General features: G+C 45.4%; 2 long non-coding RNA genes across 2 annotated transcripts in view; one reads left to right on the top strand and one right to left on the bottom strand.

Annotated features, from left to right (window-relative positions):
- LOC133767308 (uncharacterized) overlaps positions 1 to 21,488 on the top strand; it is a 35,634-nt gene extending 14,146 nt beyond the window's left edge. Inside the window, exons 2-3 of the long non-coding RNA XR_009866833.1 lie at positions 15,271 to 15,380; positions 20,923 to 21,488. This is a non-coding gene — a long non-coding RNA (uncharacterized LOC133767308). The remainder of the gene's footprint in view (positions 1 to 15,270; positions 15,381 to 20,922) is intronic.
- LOC133767307 (uncharacterized) overlaps positions 1 to 25,227 on the bottom strand; it is an 88,828-nt gene that overhangs the window by 62,231 nt on the left and 1,370 nt on the right. The gene's annotated exons all lie outside the window — the stretch shown is intronic.

Genomic DNA, 25,227 nt, shown 5'->3' with positions numbered 1-25,227 from the left:
ACTCGGCACAGCCATAGACTTGCAGCGAGTAAACTCTGCACTGGGCTGCCCGAGTCCCACAGGGCACAGCGGCCGTCCACGAGAGCTTTCCCTCTGCCCTCCACCCTTCATCTCTACTTCTGGTTTCTTCTTGGGAACTCCTGCTTGTGTCTCAGGCTCCACCTTGGGATGAACTGAGATTAAGACAGAGTTCCTCACTGAGGTGTGGGTAGTGTGTCAGGGACTGAACTGTGTGCCCCCAAATCCATGTTGAATCCTTCACCCCCACCCATTGTCACTGTATTTGGAGAGGGGGCTTTAAGGAGGTGATTAGGGTTACATGACAGGAGTAGGCACACAGAGACAAGGCCAAGTAAGGACACAGCAAGAAGAAGATGGCCACTCGTGAGCCAGGAAGACATCCTCACCAGTAAGCAACCGCGACAGCAACTTGAAGTTGCAATTCTGGCACCCAGAACCGAGAGAACACATTTCTGCTGCCCGAGCCACCCATCGCAGTGTGTTCATTACAGCAGCCCTAGGAGACACACAGGGTTTGTGAGGTATAGCGGGGTGCCCTAGGGCTGAAAACAGGAAGCACTACCACTCCTAGTCCAGGTCAATGGAGTCTGGACACAGAGCAGCTGCATGGATGGGGACAACGGCTGTGACCTTCAGCTGTGGCTGACCTTGCAGGGAGGAGGCTGGAGGAATCAATCTCTCCCCAATTATCTCTCCTCCCTACGTGCTGCTGGGGCTCCCACTGGCCAAGCACCACCAGCAGCCAGGGGGCAGAAGAGCCCGTTGGCGATGTCCTTCATATGTCAACCTCAGTACAGAGCAGGAGACAGAGAAGCATGGACATATATTCAGAGGGCAAACCAGAGACTTCCAGGATAAACACAGGACCACATCGGCAAACGCACTTTCCTAGTGGTACCATCTTCTGTCTGCGTATCTTTGCCTTATGGAATGGAGAGACAGATATTTGCTGCTGCCCAATCAGAGAGGAGCACTGAGCCATACCAGTATCCTAGGGCTGTTGTAACAGACTTGTGGCTAAAAACTAAGGAAACTCATTGTCTCACAGTTCACAAGGCTCCAAGTCCAAAAACAAAAGGGTTGGCAGGGCTGTGTTCATGCTGAAGGCTCTAGGAGAGGGTCCTTCCCTGCCTACACCAAGCTTCTGGGCGTTGCTGGCCATCCTTGGAGCTCCAGGGTTTGTGACTTCACTGTTCTAAATTCTGTTTGTGTCTTCACATGGCTGTCTTCCCTCTGTGGGTGTCTGGGCGTTTAAGTCCAAGTGTTCTTCTTGTGAGGATACTAACTCATCGGATTGGAGGCCATAGTAATCTGGTATGACTGCATCTTAACTTATTATGTCTTTTCTAGAATAAGGCCACATTCGCAGGTGCCAGGGGCTAGATATCCAATATATTTTGGGAGGAGGGGCACACAAATGAACCCATGGTACCCACGGAGGTCACATGTCTGGGAAATCTTCAGCAGAGATTGAAGAGAAAGGTGCCCAGCTTGGAGTCCTATCTAAGATTTGTCCTGATATTCCTGATATCCTGGGAGAAAAGAGCCACCTCCAATTCCAGAGCTCGCATGGTTCCCCACCATGCTGACTTCTAGCAGGAGGCTGGAATTCACTTGTGGGGGCAGACTGTGCTTTTGCTTTGGGGGGAATACACCAACTGCTATTTCATTTATGCAAAGTAAAGCAAATAAACTATTCTGAAATAAAGTGGCTCAAGGTACAGGGATTTGTATGATAATATAGAAGTCTGTCCTTGCCAATGGCAGGTTTGTACCTTGCAGATTGTTTGTGGGGAAGAAGTTGGGCTTGGATTCTGAGTCAGGCACAAATGGCATCAAATGCATTTCCATGGCTTGGGGTGGGGACTGGAGAAGAGGGTGAAGCATGTTGGTCACATTGCAATCGACAGCCAGGCTGAAGGCTATGGGGAAATTCACCCTGAGCCCACAGTGGAGTTAGAACCAGCTGTACAGATTTGCAAGAGCCAATCGAAAACTTTTTAGCAAATGCCTACAGGAAATTCACTTAAACACACACACAGACGGAAAGCCAAGGGCTGGAAAAAGATACACCAGGTAAATGGAAACCACAAGCATGCAGGGTTGGTATTCTAATATCAAATAAAAAGCTTTAAATCAAAAACTATTAAAAAAGTTAAAGAAGTGCATTATATTTTGATAAAAGGTTCAATAAAAAAGATATATCGTAAATATATACACACCCAACACAAGACCACCCAGATATATAGAGCAAGTACTGTTAGACCTAAAGGGAGAGATAGACTCCAATACAATAATAGTGGGTTACTTCAACACTCCACTCTCTTCAATGGACAGATCATCCAGATAAAAAAAAATCAATAAAGATGCATCAGAGTTGAAACATACTATCAAGCAAATGGACCTAACAGACATTTACACGACATTTCACCCAACAGCTACAGAAAACACATTCTTATCAGCATGTGGAAACTTCTCTTAGATAGACCACATATTAGGCCACAATCAAGTCTCAGGAAATTTAAACAGACTGAAATCATACCATGTATCTTCTCATATCATAAAGGAATAAAACTAGAAATCAACAATAAGAACAATAGAACACTCAAACATTTGGAAATTAAACAACATGCTACTGAATGATTAATGGGGTCACTGAAGCAATTAAAAGGAAATCAAAAACTTTCTGAAATAAATGAAAATGAAAGTACAACATATCAAAACCTGTGGTTTACAACAAAAGCAGTATTAAGAAGGAAGTTTACAGCATTAACTGCTCACATTAGAAAAAAAAAAAGAGAACTGTCTCATTAAAGATCTAATGACGCATCTTGAAGACCTAGAAAAACAAGAACAAACCAAACCCAATAACAGCAGGAGATGAGAAATAAGAGTCAGAGCAGACATAAATGAAATTGAAATTAAAAAAAATACAAAAGTTCAAAGCCAAAAGTTGGTTTTTTCAGTAGATAGATAAGCCTCTAGCCAGACTAACAAAGAAAAAAAAAAAAAAAACTCAACATCAGCGATGAAAAAGGAGACATTACAACTGACATCACTGAAATACAAAGGATCATCAGAGACTATTACAAAGGACTATATGTTAATAAACTGGAAAACCTTGAATAAATGGATAAATTCCTGGATTCATATGGTCCAATAAGATTACATCAAGAAAATATAGATAACATAAACAGATCCATCACAAGCAATGAGATTGAAGCAGTAACCAAAAGTCTTCCATCAAGGAAAAGTCCAGGACCTAATGGCTTCACTACTGAATTCTACAAAACATTCAAAGAGAAAGTAACTCCAATACTCTATAAGCTATTCCAAAATATCGAACAGGATGGACTCTGCCAAACTTTTTATGAGGCCAACATCACTTTGATACCAAAACCAAAGACATGACACGGAAAGAAAACTATAGACCTATATTCTAAAGAACACAGATGCAAAGATTCTCCACAAGATGCTAGCAAATCAAATCCAAAACCACATCAAAAAGATCATACATCACAATCAAGTAGAATTTATCCAGAAATCCAATTCAGAAGTCAATAAACATTATAAATCATATCAATAGAATGAAAAGCAAAAAGCCTACAGTCATCTCAATAGATGCAGAGAAAGCTTTTGATAAGATTTGACATGCTTCAGGGGCCTGGTGCTGTGGCTCGCTTGGTTAATCCTCTGCCTGCGGCGCCAGCATCCCATATGGGCGCTGGGGTCTAATCCCGGTTGCTCTTCTTCCAGTCCAGCTCTCTGCTGTGGCAGAGAAGGGAAGGCAGTGGAGGATGGCCCAATGGGCCCCTGCACCCACATGGGAGACCAGAAGGAAGCATCTGGCTCTTGGCTTCGGATCAGCTTAGTGCCAGCCATAGCGGCCATTGGGGAGTGAACCAACGGAAGGAAGACCTTTCTCTGTCTCTCCCTCTCACTGTCTGTAACTCTACCTCTCAAATAAATAAATAAATCTTAAAAAAAAAAAAAGATTTGACATGTTTCATGTTAAAACCCTCCATATGAGGTCTGGTTGTGGTTTAGTGGGTTAAGGCTCTGACCTGCAGCGCCAGCATCCTATATGGGCGCTGGTTTGAGTCCTGGCCGCTCCACTTCCCAATCCAGCTCCCTGCTAATGTGCCTGGGAAAGCAGCAGAGGATGGCCTAAGTCCTTGGGCCCCTGCACCCAAGTTGGAGACCTGGAAGAAGCTCCTGGTCTGAGCCTGGCCCAGAGCTGGCTACTGCAGCCATTTGAGGAGTGAACCAGCAGATGGAGGATCTGTCTGTTCCTCTCTCTCTCACACTCTGTCTTTCAAATCAATAAATAAATCTCTTTTTAAAAAAAGTTATACTACTGTAGTTTTAATGATCTGTGATTACTTTAAAATTTACTGTATGAATGAAATGGTCATTTTTCCATTTAATTATTGTTTATAGCTGTTGTCTATACTCCCACTTAGAGTTTTTGTGCTTTTTATTTATTAAACTTATTTGGTTGGGCCAGCGCCGTGGCTTAACAGGCTAATCCTCTGCCTTGCGGCGCCAGCACACCGGGTTCTAGTCCCGGTTGGGGCGCCAGATTCTATCCCGGTTGCCCCTCTTCCAGGCCAGCTCTCTGCTATGGCCCGGGAAGGCAGTGGAGGATGGCACAAGTGCTTGGGCCCTGCACGCGCAAGGGAGACCAGGAGAAGCACCTGGCTCCTGGCTTCGGATCAGCGAGATGCGCCAGCGGCAGCGGCCATTGGAGGGTGAACCAGCGGCAAAAAGGAAGACCTTTCTCTGTGTCTCTCTCTCACTATCCACTCTGCCTGTCAAAAAAAAAAAAAAAAAACTTATTTGGTGAAGAATTAACATATTTTAAATTTACATTACAATAAAAGGATTATCTCAAAAACTAAAAAAAAAAGAAAGGGAGAAGGAAGGAGGGTGGGAGGGAGAGAAGGGGAGGGGTGGGAAAGGGGAGAGGGGAAGGGAGAGAGAGAGGGAGGGAGGAGAAAGAGAGGGAGGGAGGGGGGAGAGAGAGAGGGAGGGAGGAGAAAGAGAGGGAGGGAGGGGGAGAGAGGGAGGGAGGGGGGAGAGAGAGAGGGAGGGAGGAGAAAGAGAGGGAGGGAGGGGGAGAGAGGGAGGGAGGGGGGAGAGAGAGAGGGAGGGAGGAGAGAGAGAGGGAGGGAGGGGGGAGAGAGAGAGGGAGGGAGGAGAGAGGGAGGAAGTGAGGGTGAGAGAGGGAGGGAGGGGGGAGAGGGAAGAGTGAGGGTGAGAGAGGGAGGGAGGGGGGAGAGGGAAGAGGGAGGGGGAGAGAGGGAGGGAGGGGGGAGAGGGAAGAGGGAGGGGGAGAGAGGGAGGAGGGAGGGGGGAGAGAGGGAGTGAGGGGGTATCATTGTGTTCTTAGAATTGTATTTATGAATCCCTCAGAACCTATTAAAAACTAATTGAAATTAAAAAGTTCTGCTCCTTAAGAACTAAAAAAATAAATTGCATCCTTAAGACCAAAAAACCAAAACCAAAAAGCAAAACAAATCGTTTGTGGCATACTTGCAAGCTGGGTGATAAACAAAGCTGTCGCTTAAAATTGTTATATAAACAAACAAGTCATATGTAAAACAAAGAGAACAAATCCTTAAAACTCTTCACCTCATTATTTTGCACTGTATACTCGGTGCCCTGAGGTCTACAGCCTCAGCTGCTGCGTGAAGGAACCCCGCAGAACGGGCTGCTGTGCGCATCTTCCCAGACCCCACTCACTGCCACCACAGCTAGAACCTTGAGATCTACCGTGGTGGGAGTATTCCCACCTTGGGAACTGCAAACTAAGGATCAAACCCCTCCAACCCCCAGTGCTAGAGGGCAACCCTGCCACAGTGTTTGACACAGACTTGTCCGATTCCCACTGTTGTTTGTCTCTTCTGTGCTAGCAAAGGGCAGATGGGCAGCAGGTGAGTGTCGCTGCTTGGGGTGAATCACCATGGAGGAAGCCAGCATCCTGGGGGAAGCAGGTGGCAAGAAGTGAAGCTCAGATGATGGAGTGGAGCCCAGCCCAGCCCAGCTGACACTTCTCAGGAGCCACAGACCACACAAGCTTGGGGCTAGCCACCGAGTCCCATACACCCAACTCTGTATGGGGGCTCCCCAGGAAAGAAAGGAAATGTACCCGTGGCTTGAGGATTCTCAGAGGCAGCCAGAGTGAGGACTGGATTTCTTGTCTCTCCAGGAAGGGGGCTCCCCGGTTGTCCCCAGAGATCCTGACAAGGTCTTTGCTCCAGAAAGCAAACAGCAATGTTTCCTGTAGGCCTTCTCAGGACCTTTAGCAACCAAAAGAGCCCCAAGACTCTCCAAAAGAGACTGACTTTACAGCATTCCCAAAAGTTATCTGTCCATGAAATAAATAGCTCATGGGCTAATGCCCCACAAAACACACCTTGGAAAGTTCTAAGGCAGACACCCTGGCCAGCATGGAAATCTACCCGGCCTGCCCTGTGTTTTCTAGCCCGTTGTAGTCCAGCGATCCTTATGGAAAGAAATGCTTGTTATTTTTCCTCATGTGATTGCATTCAAATGGACCCTCTCACTGAACCTTCCCCATCTCCCCCACCTCAAAAATTCCTTTTGAAAGTTTCAATAAGGAAGAGCAAACTTCAGAATCTTGATACCATGGTCAGAAAGCATCAGGGAGAGCTGGGTTGCTAGATTTAACAAAAAATACAGGATGCCCAGTTATACTTGAATTTCAAGAAAAACAAGGAAGACTTTTAGTATATATGCATATCCCATGCAATATTTGGGACATATAAACACTAAAAATGTATTTGTTGTTGAGCTTGCCATTCTGTATTTTCCTGGCAGCTCTTGTAAGGACAGGATTCTTAAGGGATGCTGTCCGGTCCTTGGGAAGGCAGTTACAGGGTAGCAGAACAGCATAAGCTTCGAAATCAGATCTTGAGGGACTTCGAGTTTGACCGCTTAAATAGCAACTGAGTGAGTCACTGACCCTTTCTACCCTCAATTTCCCCAGTGATAAGCAATTGTGGGAGATAATACTTCCTTCATTAGGATGGTTGCATTCAATTTCAAATTCATGAAAAAGACTCTAGTGTGCAATTAGCACATTGTAGCTGCTTAATTAACATTTCTTCTTCTCCTTGTAGTGTTCTGTTTTATTTGGGGTCAGTCATGGAGGAAACCAATAATTTCTCTGGAATCCCGAAAGACTCAGCAATATGTACACCACTGGTGAAGCTTGTATCTTCTGTCTTTCAGCTTCTATGGGGCTCTGGCAACTGCAACTAGAGAACTTGACTGATGGCCTCTCATCATTCCTTGCACAGCCCTCCAGGCCTGATGGTTCAGGAGGCAATTCTAGAACACACCTTAGGGAGACTAAACCCATTGCCCCCGGTCTATGTAGGAACTCAAATATTCAGCAGTTCTTTTAGGGATGATAAGTTCCAATCTGCACAGAAGCCTCTTTTCTTTGCAAAGTGCTGGTTTTCTAGTAGTGTTCAGTTATCTTGTGAACCGTGCCTGGACAACAGGCCAGGGAGGGTGCAAGAGCCCTGCCCCAGGTGGCTCTCCACCTCCGTGTCTTTTGCTGTCACACTCTGGCTGAACACACTTCCATTTGATTTTCAATTTCCCAGGTTAATGAAGAGCTGCAAAATAGATGCTTCACAGAGCTCTTCAAGCTGTGAGTAGCAGTCTTTATACTAGCTTATATAATCATTTTTGTTACGGAGTTAATTCTCCAATTATGTTCCATTTGGACCAATGCTAATTATTTAAAATTAGTTTGTAGCATGCCTGTCCTGACTGGAGAAAATTATCAGCTGGCTTGGGCAATGAGGGGGTTACAGGGAAAGTTGGGGTAACTTGGTCTTCTCGGTTGTGCATTATTCTGAAGGTAGATGATCCATGTGTATCATGCAGATAGATAACTTTAAAAAATCCTGGAAGAAATTGTCATTGTTCTAATTCTGGGTTTGGGTTTTCTTTCCCTCCAGAGCATAGGAATCTTCACATTCTATTCCAACTAGCATCCAGGATGTAGAATATTCCCTTTTAATGCAACTACAACCTCATTTGAAAGTTTAAAAATATCTCTTGAACATAAAGACTAATTGCTATCCTACCTACTAGTTGACTGCCAAGTATATGGGTTGTAAAAGTTTTAATTAAACAGAAAAAAGTCACCACTTAAATGTGCAGTTATCTAGAATACTTTATTTCATTATTCACTTTTTTTGGGTACATCTAAAGCGTACAACAGCCTTGCTTCTAGAAAACAAAACAAGCAAAACAAATTCTGCACATAATTGGCAATGATTATCAACTGGTTTTAGAGTTGGCTTGTGGATGTTATCAGTTATTGGCAAGGATCAGAAGCAACTGGGTCTCCCAGATGTTGGTGGGAGGCGATTTTCAAAAATGCCCCAGAGATCTGACTTGCCCTTTTGCCACGGAAGGACCCGGGGAGAAGTCCGCAGCCTACAACCCAGAAGGGAGCCCTCACCAGAATCTAACCATGCTGTTTCCCGGACCTTGGTCTTCCCTGCCTCCAGAACTGTGAGAAGCAAATTTCTCGTTTATAAGGCATCATATGTACAGTATTCCATTCCAGCATCTAGACTTCTCTAAGGCAACACACTTACCATATAACCCAACAGTCCAATTTCTAGATATTTACCCAACAGAAATGAAAATCTACGTCCACACAAAACCTGTATGTTGTTGTTAGCAGTTTTCTTCATAATTACCCCAAACTGGAAAAACCCAACTGTCATTCACCTGGTGAAAGGATAAGCAAATTATAGTATAACCAGGCGAAAAAACTTACCAAAAATCATTGGTTAGCAGTAAAAAGGAAAAAGCAACTAACAGATGCAAAAACATGCATTAAGTGAGAGAGGCCAGACCCAAATGGCTACATACTACATGATTCCAGTTCTACAACACTACAGAAAATGCAGAGCTGTGACGACAGAATAGGTCAGTGGTTACTAGGAGACAGAAATAGGGGAGATGGTTGACTACAAAGGAGCCGGAGGGAACTTTTTTCAGTGATGGAAATATTCTGTCCTGACCATGGTGGTGACTACATGACACATGCATTTGTCAGAATTCACAGAACTGTAGACCTAAACAAGGCAAATTTTACTGCATGTAAATGACACTGACGCAATAAAACTGATTTAAAAATGAGTCACTTTGTAATTTCCTAAGCATCACACAGATGTTGACTTCACTAGAACTTTTGATACAAACAAGCACAGGTAAGGTTGAGGAGAGGAGGACTAACTCCTTTGCTCTTCAAATATCCAGACCAGACGCTATGCTGGAGCCGCTTACTCTGGGCAGGAGACAGATGCACCTGCTTGATGGGGTCCATGGCTGACTGTGGTGCTCTTGGAGAGCAGTGGTCACCATCTGTTCCTCCTGGCAAATGTCCTCCATTCTCAGACACCTGCTAATTGTCCACACCATCCACGGATGCGTGGACATGAAATGTCAAGTAACTGCTGTGTTTGCATTTGTTTGCTTGGCTTTAAAGATCTTTCAGCCATGCTGTGGTGGCTGTTTTATTATACATAATAAATCTTATAATGAATGTGGTCAACGACACAGATCTGTAGGGCCCTGTAGCATCAGCCTGCAGGATGAATGATGGACTCAGCTACCATGAGTGGGATTGCTCCTCTTCTGGACAATGCACATGAATCTACACTTGCTGTAGGTGCTAAGAAAGGATAACCAGTATCATTTTATTCATAGAAAGGCATCTCTTTTGAGGCATACTGCCAAGGGCTCTCTAGAGAGACAGATCTATCATCCATCCTTCTGTCTATCTGGAAAGACTTGGAGGCTTAGAAGTTCTATGATCTCCTATCTAAACAGTGGGAACCCAGGAAAGTAGATGTGTGGTAAGAAGGAAGATAGATAGATGTACCTGCCCCAGCAATCAGGCAGGAAGTTAATACAACCTTCCTTTTTGTCCTATCCACGCCCACCATGAATTGGGTGATGGCTACCTGCATTGGGAAGGGCCATGTGCTTTACTCAGTGCGCCAATTTAAGTGCTAACTGGAGCCAGAAACATCTTCACAGATCCACCCAGAGATATTTGATATCTGGGCATTGTAATGAAGATATTCATTACTGGCACAGTTTGGCACATAAAATTAGTCCACAGATAGCAGGTCTCTAGTGCAGTTATAGGGCTATTTCCTTATCTGATAAGGGAAAGTTTAGGACATTTGAAAAAATACTCCTTTATATTCCCATTATCGATTCCTGTCATAGAAATAGTTCAACTCTGGTATATGTCATTTTGTTTCAGCTGAAAACTAGAATGCCTTAGGGGAAGCAAAAAAACACTATAAACTTGATATATAAATGACCATCTAGCTACAGAGTCTTTATAATAGTGGGAAGGAATTCAAACTTTCCCACTGTTAGTGGGAATGTAAACTGGTACAGTCATTCACTTTGGAAGACGATATGGATATACCTCAGAAATTTCAATGTAGACCCAGCATATGACCCAGCATCCCACTCCTGGGATTTACCCAAACAGAATGAATACTACACAGTAGTTTAAAAAAATGAAATCTTGTCTTTTGCAACAAAATCGATGCAACTGGAAACCATTATACTTAGTGAAATAAGCCAGCCCCAAAAAAGATAAAAACCATATGTTTGGGCCAGCACTGTGGCGCAGCGGGTTAACGCCCTGGCCTGAAGCGCTGGCATCCCATATGGGTGCCAGTTCAAGTCCTGGCTGTTCCTCTTCCGATCTAGCTCTCTGCTATGGCCTGGGAAAGCAGTAAAAGATGGCCCAAGTGCTTGGGCCCCGGCACCCACGTGAGAGACCCGGAGAAAGCTCCTGGCTCTTGGCTCCTGGCTTCAGATCAGCACAGCTCTGGCCGTTGTGGCCATCTGGGGAGTGAACCAGCGGATGGAAGACCTCTGTCTCTACCTCTCTCTGTAACTCTTTCAAATAAATAAAATAAATCTTTTAAAAAACACCATATGTTTTTCCTGATCTGTGGTAACTAATAGAGAACCCAAAAAGTAATTTATATGAGTGAAATTAACATTTTAAAACTCGGCGATTGTTTATAGCCCTTGTCTCTACTGTTGAGGAGCAGTGTGTTTTTTCTTCATACTATGTGTTGAAATCTTTACTTAGTGTAGGGTTAATCTTATGAGTACAAAGTAAACTGAAAATAGATCTTTGTAAAAATGAAGAATGTGAATAGGAGAGGGAGGGGGGAAAAGGGTGGAAATGTGGGTAGGAGGAAGGGTAGGGCAGGAAGTATCACTATGAATCTGACTCTGTGTATAGGAAATACATGAAATTCATAAACCTTAAATGAATTTATTTTAAAAAAAGAAACCCACGTATTATCTTTTGTGAACTTGCAGATGTTCATTACCTATTCTCAGCCCATTTCCTTTGCAATAAAGTGATGATTAAGTGAGATAACATCAATGTAATCACCTTAGCAGGATGCTTCAACAAATGGTAGCTATTTGCCTAAATGTTAATCCTAAGTGATTGGAGGGGAGGCTCTATTCATCTTGAGCAGAGCCCACCTTCAGGTCTTTCGCTCACAGCACCACCAGTGATTGCTGCTGATACTCCTTCTCCATAGGCAGCCACAGTGGACTTATCTTTAATAGAAGTTTAAGATCAAGAGCAGAAGGGCCAGTGCCGTGGCCTAGCAGGTAAAGCTGCCGCCTGCAGTGCCGGCATCCCATATGGGCGCCGGTTCTAGTTCTGGCTGCTCTTCTTCCGATCTAGCTCTCTGCTATGGCCTGGGAAAGCAGAAGATGGTCCAAGTCTTTGGGCCCCTGCACCCACGTGGGAGACCAGGAAGAAGCTCCTGGCTTCGGATCAGTGTAGCTCCAGCAGTCGCGGCCAATTGGGGAGTGAATGAGCGGATGGAAGATCTCTCTCTCTCTCTCTCTCTCTCAAATAAATAAATCTTAAAAAAAAAAAAAAAAAAAGAGCAGAAGCTGCTGTCAGGGTTGAGAGGTCAGGTTTGGTATTAAGTAACACTTCAGTGTCAAGGAAAGAATCCTGGTTAAGGGCTCAGGGCCCCTGGCTCTACCGTCATATCACACACATTTGAACTCTTGTAGGGACCAAGGGTTGTTTTATGGTCAGGAGTTATTGCTCTATCCTTTCTTTAGTAGTAAAAAAGGCCCATTTTAAAAAAGAAAAAAGGACACACGAAAAATGCTTATTTAAATAGTCCCACTTCTTAAATTACAGTAACTTCTCTCATTGCGGCTTCCAGCTAGGAAAATGTACCTTCTCTTGAGCCAGCACGGGCAGAGCAGCAACTGGAAGAGAAGAGAGTCCTACGATGATCTTGTCCTCCCTGCGGTTGTCGCTGTAGCCAGAGCTGTGCCAGCTGGGCTAACCATGGTACAGGGGGCTGCCTTCCCACACCCTCTCCTGGTCAGTTTCCCACCCACACACCCAATTGTCTCAGGAGGCCTTGTTTTAAGGCAGTTACCGTCCTTAGCCACAGCTGATCAGACAGACTTGGTTCAAAAGTTACGCTGAGCTCCTCAGAGTCCGTCTCTTGATTCTGGAGTCATCACATTTCCAGCTGAGCCAGTGGGTAGCGGACACTGGAGCAGGAAGTAGAGAGAGATTTGGAAGCCAGCAATCATTTCATGCAATGTGAATAACCAGATCATGAGAGGATGCAGAAACAGAGGGAAAAAATGATGGGGGTGTTGAACAGAAGGGCAGTCTCTGGAGCCACCCCATGCCTGCTCGTCCAACATTGAAGTCTCAACTTTCCTGGTTTCTTGAGATCCCTCCCTGAATTTACCTGAACGTGGGGGTTCCTGGTCCCTGCAACCATAGTAGAAACCTTTGAGGCAGTCATGGTTGTTGGTTTCAACTATGGTTCAGCATAGCTAAAAGGTTTAGAGAACCATTTACAAAACGGTGCCCTGAGTTCACACACACAGCCAGAGGCTGGAAAGGCAAGGTGTGAGTCCAAACCCTTTCCTTCGTGAGGGAGGCGTCTTTTGCATGGAAGATGCAGCTGGGACTATGCTTTGAAATGCAGCAATGTAGTCACCAGAAGAGGAAGAAACAACTTGGCCAGGACAAGGCCAAGTACGGAAGAAGGGGTTGGTAGCAGGTTTAGCTCCTGTGCAAAGGTATCACATTCTCTACAACCAGGGCCTTGGGGCGCAGGAGAGAAACAGGGCCAGAGAGAAGGGCAGGCACCAAAGGAACTGGGTGAAGAAGTGACTGGGCAGGGGAGGCCCTGAGGGCCCGGGAGATGCCAGTGCTAAGGCAAGAAGGTCAAGATGGGTAAGGAAGTGACGAAGACACAGGACCCAGGGATGGGCCGAAGGGGGAGGTGAGCAAGCTCTGGGACAGGAGGAAGAGAGGTGGCGGCAGGAAGAGAGAGGACGGGGACAGAGTGAGGGCACAGAGAGGTGGTTGGGGCTCTGGAAGAGGCCAGTGGAAGAGCAACGTGGCTCCCACGTGTTCTCGTCAGCGGCCTCTTGTTCCATGTCATGACCCTTCCCATCTAGGCTGTCTCATCCTCCGACTGCTTTCAAAAAGTTGCCATCCTGGTCCGTGTGTGCGACAAGTGACAGAATACCACACACCGAGTAATTCATGAAGGCCAGAAGTTACTTTTTCTTACAGTCCGGGCAGCCGGTGGGCTCCGCTGTCCGCGAGGGCTGCTCTCGGCTTCCAGGACGGCGCCCCGACGCAGCGTTCGCTGGAGGCCAGGAGGGCCGCGTCCTCACTCAGCATCAGCAGAGGGGCAGACAGCGGAGAGCGCCCTCCGCCGACCGAATCCCTCGGCCCAATCACCCTGTTAAGGCCCCGCCTCTGAATACCCCCACATCAGCAACACCTGACTTCCACAGGGAATGCGTTCGAACCACGCCGGCATCTCCACTCTGACTCACAGAGACCAGGAGGAAACGGGAAAACAGTCTCAAAAACCACATACAAATGGGTACTGCGTCTTTCCCATTTTTTCGTAAAATAATACGTTTACTAAAGTTATGGTTATTTATTTTTTAAAGGTTTATTTATTTGAAAGGCGGAGTTAGAGGGAGCGAGGAGAGGCACACAGAGTTCTTCCATCTGCTAGTTCACTTTCCAAATGGCTGCAACTGCCAAGGCCAGGTCAGGCTGAAGCCAGAGCCAGGAGCTGCACCTGGATCTCCCACGTGGGTGCAGGGCCCAGGCACTTGGGCCACCCCTCTGCTGCCTTCCCAGGTGCATTGGCAGAGAACTGGATCAGAGTGGAGAATATGGGATACTAACATCGCAGGTGGTGGCTTAACCCACTATTACACAATGCTGGCCTTGGTTGTATTTATTTTTTTTAAAAGAGATTTATTTATTTATTCGAAAGTCAGAGTTACACAGAGAGAGGAGAGGCAGAGAGAAAGAGGTCTTCCATCTGATGGTTCACTCCCCAGATGACTGCAATGGCCGGAGCTGCACCAATCTGAAGCCAGGAGCCAGGAGCTTCTTCCAGGTCTCCCACGTGCGTGCAGGGGCCCAAGGACCTGGGCCATCTTCTACTGCTTTCCCAAGTCACAGCAGAGAGCTGGATCGGAAGTGGAGCAGCCGGGTCTTGAACTAGTGTCCATTTGGGATACCAGTGATTCAGGCCAGGGCGTTAACCTGCTGTGCCACAGTGCCGGCCCTTGTATTTAGTTTTTATTTAAAAATTTTTATTGAGGTGCTGATGCCGTGGCTCAATAGGCTAATCCTCCGCCTGCAGCGCTGGCACCCCGGGTTCTAGTCCCGGTCGGGGCGCCGGATTCTGTCCCGGTTGCCCCTCTTCCAGGCCAGCTCTCTGCTGTGGCCAGGGAGTGCAGTGGAGGATGGCCCAAGTGCTTGGGCCCTGCACCCGCATGGGAGACCAGGAGAAGCACCTGGCTCCTGCCTTCGGATCAACACAGTGCGCCGGCCGCAGCGGCCATTGGAGGGTGAACCAACGGCAAAGGAAGACCTTTCTCTCTGTCTGTCTCTCTCTCCCTCACTGTCCACTCTGCCTGTCAAAAAAAATTTTTTTTATTGAGGTAAAATATATATGTTTACCATTTTAGCCATTTTTAAGTGTACAATTTGGTGCCATTGAGTACACTGTGTTGTACAAACATTACTACTATACATTTCCAGAATTTTTTAATATCCCAAATAGAAACTATGTTCATTAAGCAACAATCTCCTGATTCCTCTACTTTCAGCCTCTGCCAAGTGTTGCTGTGGATTCGTTTCTGAGAGGAAGAGCATGATGGGGGCAAAAGGTGCATAGTCACCACACAGACCCTGGGAGTCGGATGAAAGCAGGCCTGAGGTGAGCAGCCTGCAGACTTGTTTATATCAGTTGATACAGCTGCTTATATAGCCAAGGCAGCCAATCTGGTCAAGGGGTGGTCTATGCCCTAACCAATCACAGTCTGTTGCCAGGCAGTTTCCAAAGCCATCCAATCACAGCCTGTTGCCAGTCAGGCTCTGTTGCCAGGCTATTTCTGAAACCCTCCAATCACATCCTATTGTTAGTCAGGCTCTGTTGTTGTGTGGTTTCTGAAACCATCCAATCACGGCCGTTGCCAGGCAGTTTCTGTTGTCAGTGGCCATCTTGGCATGACCTTCTCACCTTCTCATTCCACCCACAGCCAAGCACTATTCTACTTGTCTCTATGAATTTGCCAAGTCTAGGTTTCTCTTATGAGAGGAAGCCATCCGTTCTTTTGGGTCTATCATATTTTGCTGAGCAAAAGGTTCAACTATCTTGCAGTAAGTGTCAGAATTCCATTCATTTTCACTGGATATGACATATTTTGTTTATCCATTCTTTTGTTGTCAGACGCTTGGGTTATTTCCACTTTTTGAATATTGTGACCAGTTCTGATATGAACGTTTGGTGTACAAGTATCTGTTCAGGTCTCTCCTTCCAGTTCTTCTGGGTATACACCTAGGCATGGAACTGCTGGGTTATATGGTAAATCTATTTTTACCTTTCTGAGAAACTGCCAAACTACTGTCTCCACTACAATACATGAGATTTCCAATTCCCCCACATTTACTCCAACACCTGCTATCCCCTGCCCCTGCTGGAGAAGAGCTGCTCTCACAGGTGTGAGGGGTCTCTCGTGGTTTTGGGTGGCATCTCCCTAATGACTAGTGATGCTGAGCACATTTTCTTGTGCCTGTAATTGTATTTAAAGCCAACGTTCACAGTAAGATCCATGTGGAATCCAAATGGATTTTGTACCTTTTACTTAGCCTCTCCCCAGGAAGGATTCAGCCCAGCCAGGGTTATGTGGAGACATGAGCTCACCTCCTGCACTAAGACCACAGCTGGTATTAACAGTACCAATTGAGAGAAAGTATGGTTAACTGAGGTTACTAAAAACAAAAAGCAATTCAAATCAATTGGCAATCTACAAAAAGAGTTAAAGATTTTAAAAGCTATTATTAAAATTGCTATATTGGTCTATTATGTTATGCTATATGTGTGTACATATTGTATGTCCACATGGGAAAATTTTATTAAGAATTTTATTTTAATTGGCTTATAGATAAGATTGTCCATAAATTTAAGCTGCTAAAATTAATCAAAGATACATTTTAATTCGTGTGACCTGAAACTCTGCATCATATGTTTTATACTTGTTGGTAGAAAGAAACTAAAAACATTTTAGATGGTTGTGCTTAAGTTTACTGGTTAAACAAACTACACCATGTTAGATATTTAAGAGGTGTTTTCAAATACATGATTCTTAAAATTTATAGAAGGCATTGGACCTTCTGGTAAATGTTTTCTTAAGTTGTTATCTAATGGTTGAAACTATTTGCTAAGTATTCATGTAATATTGCTATTGTCAGCAAGCGATCTAGGACTTGCTCCCTCATTTCTCTATTCTAAGCCCAACTTGTTCTTTCATTTCTCTATTCTCCTCAAGGTAGGAAACTAATTCTATTATGAAGGAATCTGTAGGATGCACAATTTAATCTTTAGACCTTATAAAAGAGATGGCTAACATTTTTTTGTAATAGCATAGCCAAAATAAGAGCTTAAATAATAATCTCATAGCTAGATTTACTTCGCCATCAGCGAAGTAAACAGTAAGTAGAAAAAAACCTCCCTTTCAGACCAAAGGGAAAGAAAGTTTTAAAGTGAGAATATAATTTTCCTCATGGGCATTGTCTACCTTAGAAAAACTACTACAGAACATGCCTGTGACTATAGACTTGTAGTTCAGGCCACCGAAGATTAGAGATGGGACTTGGGCACTCCCTTGACTTGCATCCTCTGGTCTGCTTTAACACAAACCAGGAGGAAAAGAAAGCTAGGCATCAGAAGCAGTGGGTGGCAGGCCTATTAATGGCTGATCTGTACAGTGATCTGCCCTCAAGGAGACCCAACAGGCCAGTCCACTGCAGTGGCTTTCAATGTGGTAAGCCTGGGCTTCAGCAGAAGTCAACTTGTGAAGAGCCCTGGCAGCTCTGCCAAGAGTTGGATCACTGGAAATGGACCTGCCCTGGAGTCGAAGGATGCCAGGTCAGAGCCACAGATCTTATTGGCTCTAAGCTGAAAAGCCCTTCACTCAGCCCAACTTCCAAAGTGACCACTGCAGCTGAGGGGATGGTCAAATAGGGTCAGCAACATTGCAGGCAGAACTGTAAATTTCTTGTTAGAGATGCCACCTGCCTTTACCTGGCCAGCTCTCCTCCCAGGCCAGCTAAGTAATGAAAGTCAACAGAGTGCCTTCCCCTAGGAGGTTCACACCTCCCTTAGGATGTACCCCATGTGAAGAGATAGATAGGTCTGGGCCTCTTAATTTACAAGGCCTAAAGCCCACCAGATTATTATCAAGCCCCTTCTGTCAGGTTCTATTTGCCTCTCAACCAGAAAACTTAATTGTAGCTTAGCACCTTTCTTAGCTCCTCTAATAATGACTCTGTCCTTTGTTCTAGATCCTGTCTAGCGCACTTGGGCCTCATTCCTTCGTAATCATAACCTCTACTCTACCTCCAATGGCTCTACTCCCAACCTGTGTGTACTGATGGTCCTCTTCCCCCCTTAATGCTGTATAATTGTTGAGACCTGGTTAATGCCACTCTTAGGATCATTGGTTACTATCCTCACTCTGTCTTTTATGACCTTGTCTAAATATGATCAGAGTCGGCGAACTTGGAAGCCTTCCATAGCCTTGGCAACTCATGACGACAGCCTAGGGTGGTTACTGGTGCCATAAACTAGAGTGTCAATTTGTTGGGTCAACAACAGGAGTCACTGTGCACTTGCTCCTCATGTGGGATCTCTGTCCTTAATGTGCTGTACATTGTGATTTAATGCTATAACTAGTACTCAAACAGTATGTTTCACTTTGTGTTTCTATGTGGGTGCAAACTGTTGAAATCTTTACTTAATGTATACTAACTTGATCTTCTGTATATAAAAAGAATTGCAAATGAATCTTGATGTGAATGGAATGGGAGAGGGAGCAGGAGAGGGGAGGGTTGCAGGAGGGAGGGAAGTTATGGGAGGGGGAAGCCATAGTAATCCATAAGCTGTACATTTGAAATTTATATTAATTAAATAAAAGTTAAAAAAAAAAAAAAGAAAAAAAAAAGACCACAGCTGGAACTCTTTCCTCTTATTAGGAACTCTTATTTCTCCCCCAACATTTCCTTTTTCACCTCCTTTACAGCCAAACTCCAGCTCTTCCTAGAAGGGGCTGTGTTCCTTTTGCTCAGGTGCTGTTATCCTGAATCCACATTTTGCCAACTTATTTTCAAGAGTCTGTAAGTTCTTTTTTTTTTTTTTTTTTTTTTTTTTATTTTTTTTGACAGGCAGAGTGGACAGTGAGAGAGAGAGAGACAGAGAGAAAGGTCTTCCTTTTGCCGTTGGTTCACCCTCCAATGGCCGCCGCAGTAGCGCGCTGCGGCCGGCGCACCGCGCTGTTCCGATGGCAGGAGCCAGGTGCTTATCCTGGTCTCCCATGGGGTGCAGAGCCCAAACACTTGGGCCATCCTCCACTGCACTCCCTGGCCACAGCAGAGAGCTGGCCTGGAAGAGGGGCAACCGGGACAGGATCGGTGCCCCGACCGAGACTAGAACCCGGTGTGCTGGCGCCGCAAGGCGGAGGATTAGCCTGTTGAGCCACGGCGCTGGCCAGAGTCTGTAAGTTCTGAGTAAGGACATTTTACCTTGGATGCTTTGTTTTGGTTATGGCAACAATAAAAATTAGCCACTTCTTTTTTTTTAATTATTATTATTATTTTTTTTTTTTTTGGCCAGGCAGACTTACAGTGAGAGAGAGAGACAGAGAGAAAGGTCTTCCTTCCATTGGTTCACGCCCCAAATGGCTGCTATATCCAGCGCGCTGCGCCCATCCGAAGCCAGGAGCCAGGTGCTTCCTCCTGCTCTCCTATGCAGGTGCAGGGACCCAAGTACTTGGGCCATCCTCCTCGCCCTCCCAGGCCACAGCAGAGAGCTGGACTGGAAGAGGAGCAACCGGGACAGAATCTGGCGCCCCGACCGGGACTAGAACCCGGGGTGCCCGTACCGCAGGCGGAGGATTAACCAAGAGCCACAGCACTGACCGAATTAGCCACTTCTATTCTGATACATGCTACAACAACATAGACAAAACTTGACAGTATTCTAATTGAAGTAAGTCACAAAAGGAAAAGTACTGGGGGTGGGTGTTTGGCACAGTGGCTAACCTGGCACTAGGGATGCCCACAACCCTTTCAAAGTGCTTGGGTTTGAATTCCAGCTCTGCTTCCAGTTCCAGCATCCTAATAATGTGCCCTGGGAAGCGGCAGCGGACAGCCTACAACTTGGATCCATGCCACCCACGTGGGAGACCCAGATTGAGTTCTAGGATTCTGGCTTTGGCCTGGCTCAGCTCTGTTAGAGGCATTTGGAGAATGAACTAGTGGCTGATTATCTCTTTCTGCCCTTCAAATAATTTTTTTTTAACAAAAGACAAATACCGTATGATTGCACTTGCAGGAAGTAGCTGAAGCAGTCAAAGTCATAGACAGAAAGTGAAATCAGGGGTGCCAGGGGCTGCAGATAGGAGGGAATGGGGGGTATTTGTCAATGGGTATAGAACTCCACTTTTGCAAGATGAAAAGATCTGGAGATTGGGTGCACGACAATATGAATATTCCTCCTGAACCAGTATGTTTAATTTTTAATTTGCCAGTTCTAGATTTTTGGTTACTCTTCTAACCAAATCCTGCACTACAACTTCAGCACCAGTGTTGGGGCTGCACAGTTATTGCAGGCTCAAGAGACATGAGCTGGGCAGAGGCAGGACAAGAAAGGTGGGATTGTCCCAGGCAGGGCCCCGTGACCTCGCTCACAGTCACAAGAACCAGGCATCCACTCTCATTTGGGTGGTGAACAGTGAGCAATCACATCCACTCTGGAATTCATGAACTTTTTCCCCTTTCAAAGGGATTCTGTACATTATTCATGTTTGAGAAACCCTAACATGCAGAAACTTTGTAATATGGTCTGCAGTCACCAACGAAGACTTTTTTAAATAGTCCCATGGTGACCCTGTGTGCCTTCAGAGACCTTGCCACCCTCAGCTCTTGTAGGGGACTAGCTAATATTGGGCCAGTAGTAGGTATACTGCCATTTCTGGGATACCTACTATGTGCAAGGCTCTTGTCCTGCATTTTACACAAGCTGTGCATTTGAATCATCATCATGTCAGTGAAGTGGCTGCTAAGGTTAGAACGTGTCCCCTCCAGACTTCAGGTGCTGGAGCTTCATGTGAAAGTATGAAGACGGGGGATTAGGTGCCCTAATAAAAGAGCACAGCATTAATTTAGCTTTCTCTTCTGTCTTCCACCATGTGACGACACAGCATTCTTCTCTGAAGGGTACAGACCTTGCCAGAGAATTGAACCTGTGGCCTCTGTTGCCTGGGCTAGAGCTGCCCATGAGGAATGAAGAGCCTGAATGACACCGAGGCTTTATTGGACTCCAGTCTCCTCCTGAAGGGCCTTGGGCCTATATGCCGCCTCTTCTGAACAAGTGGGCAAAGAACGGGTGATCCTTAAAAAGTTCATAGAGAAGCAAGCCCTTGGCTTATCATTGAAGACGTGGTTTGAGAAGCTCACACCCCGTATCAGACGGCTTGGGGCTGAATCCTGACTCCACTTCCTGATCCCAGCTGCCTGCTAACCCGCACCCTGGGAAGCAGCAGGTACTGGTTCCCACCCACTTGGGAGGTGTGGACTGAGTTCCCGCTCCCAGCTTCAACCTGGCCCAGCCCTGGCCACTGCAGGCATTTGGAGAATAAATCAGTCGGTAGGAACACTGGCACACACCATCTCTTTCTACTTCTTAAATAATTTTCTTAAATTTCACATATAACATGTATCATGAAAAACTGCATGATATCATAGTTACATCCAAATAAACATTTAATTCCGTTTTCTGCAAACTTTCTGTAGTCACCTTGTATTATTCTTCCCAAACTGGGAGAGGCATAGGAACACCAAGAGGAAAGAAACCTGAAACACAGCCTTCAGCCCACGAATCAGTATTCTGTACTCACGGATGTCAGAGGCCCGGGAGAAAGGCCTGCCCCGCCAGTGCCCATTCCAATGGCTGTTTTTCAAGACGGTGTAATGTGACGTTAAAGGGTGCAAGTCACATCCCTCAGTGTGCCTTGTCAGCAGAAGATAGCTACCTCGGGGTCAGTCACCACAGTCTTGTCAACTGACTGGAGAAGGCCCTGGGGTCTTGTTCTGGGCAGGAAGGTGTCCATGGTGGGCGGCAAAGCTTGAGGATGGTCTCGTGGTCTGACTCAGGAAGAAATGTGACATCAAGGCGGCTGTGTGTCCGGACAGGGCCAGTACCAGAGGCAGATTGGGTGTAGAACAGTTGGGTTTCTACTACTGGAATCTTCCAGGAACTCTGCTGGGGCTTGGTTATACCTCATCCCATGTGAATCTCATACCATCATCCTTATTAACTGATACTGTTGCCCGAATTCACACCTGCGGAAAATTAGGCTAAGAAGTGCGGCAGCTGTACAAGCTAAGTCCGTAAGTGGCAAGGGCTGAGTTGTGAGCCAGGACTGACTGCAAAATTTCTGCTTGTCCCATTGCACAGGGGAAGAGAGTAACTTACCAGCTCCCCGGCTAGAATGAAGTCACTGTGAGAGACCTATGGTTTACAATCTGAGCTTTTATGCTGTTGGTTATCAAGTTCTTTTTTTTTTTTTTTTTTTTTTAAGTGTTCCTGTATGCCAGTTTACCAAGGGGAATCAAGAAAAGAGATGTCAGCCAAGCATCAGCCTCAATCTCCTCATGGGGTTAGGATAACTGTGCAGTCAGTGTAGAGGCCGAGAGAGAACAAATCAGACTCCCAAGTCATGAGAAACCATGGTGGAAGGAGCCATGGCATACAGAGGTCCCAGAGGTGTCCTCCTTGTTCAAATCTTGGGAGACACGAGGTTGTTCAGCCCACGGGGGCCATGCCTCAGTGGGGCTGCATGGGAGTGTCAGGCCAGGCTTTCAGTGGCCTGTGGCTCCCCCTGTTTCTCTGCACTAGGTTTCAATACTCCCACTTGACCTCCTGGCCTCATTACTACCCAATTTCAGATCCCATCTCTTTTCTGGCACAGCTTTAGGGTTGCAAGGTTGTCTGTTCATAGGCACAGCCCTGGAGTCAGGAAAACCAAAGACAGTCCCTCCCTGGCAGCCTCCTCTGGCGCCTGGAGCCCATGATGGTCCAAGGTCACCTTCCATTGCTCCAGGCTCTCCTGGTCTTTATCTCCCTTCTCAGGATGCTCCAGGCCCAAGCCTTAAAAAGCACACTAAACAAAAACGATGCCTCATCCACACATTCTTTGTTCCCTCTCCCTAGAGCTGGTTATACAGCTTATGCCCAGAGTATCCCATGGTGCTCCAAGGCAGCCAGACAAGGGGAAGTCTACACCATCAGAGACTGCCAGAAGCAAACTGTCAAAACTGTGCTTCTTTCACCAAAGGCAATGCCTTTGCTCAAGCTTACCCTTTGGCCCAGTACATAAAAATTTTTTCTTGGATCAGGGTAGAGGATGAACACCTTTTAGCCATTTATATAGTTAAGTTCCCCCACTCAAATTTATCTCAGTTTTCTTAATTTTACAAATAGTTACTTTTCAATTTTCTGTCCTAGTCAAGTGACTATAGTAGACTCAATCTCCAAAATACTTAATTTGACTTTGGAAGGAATTTTGATACTTAGTAAAAATATGGGTGGCTATCTTATTGTAGGAATTCACAACACTGGGCATCAAAGCAACTCAATCAGCAGAGAAGCAGCCATTCACTTACTAAGGATTGGGAAATGTTCCTCTTTAGTCTTTCCCTAGATGCACTCTTCTCTGTACCATGTTATTGCAAACAACATCCCTGTGGTAGACAGATGGCAAAAGGTCCCCCGGTCTTCCCTTTTCCATGCCACTCCATGTCACTATGCAACTCTTCCCAGGACCCTGACATCACCATGAGCACAAGCCCTGCTGGCTAGCTGGAAGGATGTAGACCATGCAGAGAAAGCTCAGGCCAGCCAGCCACCCCACAGGCAGCCAGTTTGCTCACTGCAAATGGGGAGCAAGTCCGGCTGAGCTGGGCCAGGCCTCAAGAATCACCCAAGGTGATCCATCCCATAGCATCGTGAGCTAAAGAAATGGTGCTTTAAGCCACTGGATATTGGAATGGTGTGTTATACAGCAAGATCCTCACCCCGCCCCAACTCCCGCCACACAAAAGTTCCCACACATCATACTCAATGGTTTTTTGCATTTGCAGGTAAACAGAGAAATGAATTCTTCCTTCTTCTAGCAGTAGAGTTAAGTATGGAGAGAAAACACTATACTCCATATCCCTTTCTGCTGTTTCACTAGACATCCAGGCTTCATTTTATAAAATTTTCTTCAGAGATCAACAGCCAATATAACATTAAGCCAAGTGTTTTCTGTGGGTTGTCATGGAAACCACAAATAAGACAGCCAAAAAAAAAAAAAAAAACAAGGTCAAGAATAAGTTGAGTTATGATTCTACAATGAGCCCTGTTTTAGCAAACCATAGCAGCCATCTCAGACAACACCATTGTAATCTTGCCTTCTGGGTGACTGACTGTGCAGGCTATTCCAAACCCTGCGGGGCAAACAGGGCCATTAAGAATCTGCTACTTTCAAATGATGCCTGGAATGTCTCTTATCTTATGCTTGGAATATGAAAGTCCAGAAGCATTCCAATTAGCCATGCACCACCTTTGTCTATAAAACCCCTTCTCTCTTGCCTTATGGTGTGAGATCCTCTTTCCTCTCCACTTTTTCTCTTTTGTGGTCCCCAACATGAATGCTTCTGTCCACACATCCCATAATACATTATATTCTGTGAAATCCTGGGTTTGTCAGCCTTTTTCTTAGGTCTCCGCACCTCCCACCTTTGGTGGTCAGTTCTCATACAGTGGGGCTTTTCAAAACAGCCATGAAAAAATTCTTTTATGGTCAAATATAAGTTTAATAATCTCTTTATCATGCTTCCCAAATAATTTTACATTATTGCTTTCACATCATTCTGTTTACATTTGTCACATGTATCTCCATAACACAGACACAGACCTACAATGCTATACATTTCCTATCGTTTAATTGCTTTTGGATCAATACAGAGTTAGTAGGGATCAGTGCGGGAAAGAATATTACCTTTTCCTGAAAATAGACCCTTATGTATTTCTACAGCACCTTTGATTTAAGGAGCTCAAGTTATTTTAACATTCATTGTCACATCCCTTTGATATCTCTGGGTAGGGGAACCATTATAAATTATCGTGACTGCATTCTTATAGAAACAACAATGAAATGATGATGACAGTCCTAGTGGAAACGTGGGTTTTTAGCTCAGCATTCTGCTTCGTGAACAGCAGCTGTGTTTAACAGATTCCATATCAAAAGGTGTGATGGTCTCAGAACATCTCTGTGGATGGATGTTAACTAAAAGGGCAGATCAGACAGTAAATTTCTACCTACTGATCATCCTGGCAATGCAGTTCTTTCCTGCAGTTTTTTATGTCAGCTAAGGAGTCCTATAAATTACACAGCCGTTCTCTGCTTCTCCATTAAAAACCATAATCAACTGCTACCAACCCAGCATTTCCAGAACTGTAA

The sequence above is a fragment of the Lepus europaeus genome, chromosome 9, assembly GCF_033115175.1.
Source record: "Lepus europaeus isolate LE1 chromosome 9, mLepTim1.pri, whole genome shotgun sequence".
Taxonomy (NCBI): Eukaryota; Metazoa; Chordata; class Mammalia; order Lagomorpha; family Leporidae; genus Lepus; species Lepus europaeus.
The sequence above is the reverse complement of the archived record's forward strand: the minus strand, read 5'-3'. Positions and strand labels throughout refer to the sequence as shown.